The sequence below is a fragment of the Cynoglossus semilaevis genome, chromosome 16, assembly GCF_000523025.1.
Source record: "Cynoglossus semilaevis isolate Cse_v1.0 chromosome 16, Cse_v1.0, whole genome shotgun sequence".
Classification (NCBI taxonomy): domain Eukaryota; kingdom Metazoa; phylum Chordata; class Actinopteri; order Pleuronectiformes; family Cynoglossidae; genus Cynoglossus; species Cynoglossus semilaevis.
The window spans coordinates 8,940,649-8,941,498 of record NC_024322.1 but is presented as its reverse complement, the minus strand read 5'-3'; positions in this window follow the sequence as shown (position 1 = coordinate 8,941,498).

Here is an 850-nt window from a genome sequence, read left to right as displayed (position 1 = left end):
CGGCCTGCCCTCTCGTCTTCTTCTGTCCGTGTGCCTTCGGGTGGGTTCATGCCAGTTTGGCGTGTGTGGTTGTGACAAAACAGTGCAACCTTGTGGAATCTACTTGACTGAGAATAAGAAGAAATCCCACTGATCCGAGGCCCAAAAGGCAAAGCTCCGTTTGACCGACAGTTTTGAGGGTGTGTGAGTCGTTTGCAACCAAAACACAGAAACTGCCCCATCTGGTGAGAGGTTTGGACGTTAGCGCTTCTGGAAATGAGGAAGAACCTTTGGTTCCTCCAGCAGTTTCTTCTCACATTCCTTCAACCCTTGATCCTGCGAATGAACAACATGTGTGACCTGTAGGAGTTCCTCCCCGCTTCTACTTGGTTTACATTTTCAGGCAGTGTAGAGTGAGGAGGATGAGTGGTTTCTTCCGTCAAGGTTCATGGTGGTAGTCAGGTGGGTCAGCGCGGGGTTAGCAACGTGTATTCAGTCACAGATACGTGACTCTAGCAGTAAATTCACTGCATTATACGAGGAACTCTACCAGGAACAAGTTTCTAGAAAAATGCGGTTTGTAATCCGTCAATCTCTACATGTACTGTACATGCGCGTTCTTTTTTTTTCAAAATAATCTCCCCTTTAAAAAATGACACTTTCAAAGTTTACTTTAGTTCATAATTAAATTACTCTGATATACACAAAGACTCAGTAATGCATGAGGAAACAATAATGTACTTCCGTTAAGTGGACGCTAGTGCCTTAATGCTGATCGTTCCTGGTACTGCTCTTTGTACTTCCAGTGGAAATGCACCTTGTTTGGCCACAGGTTGATTTTCAGACTTGGTTAACGAAACTTAAAAAAACC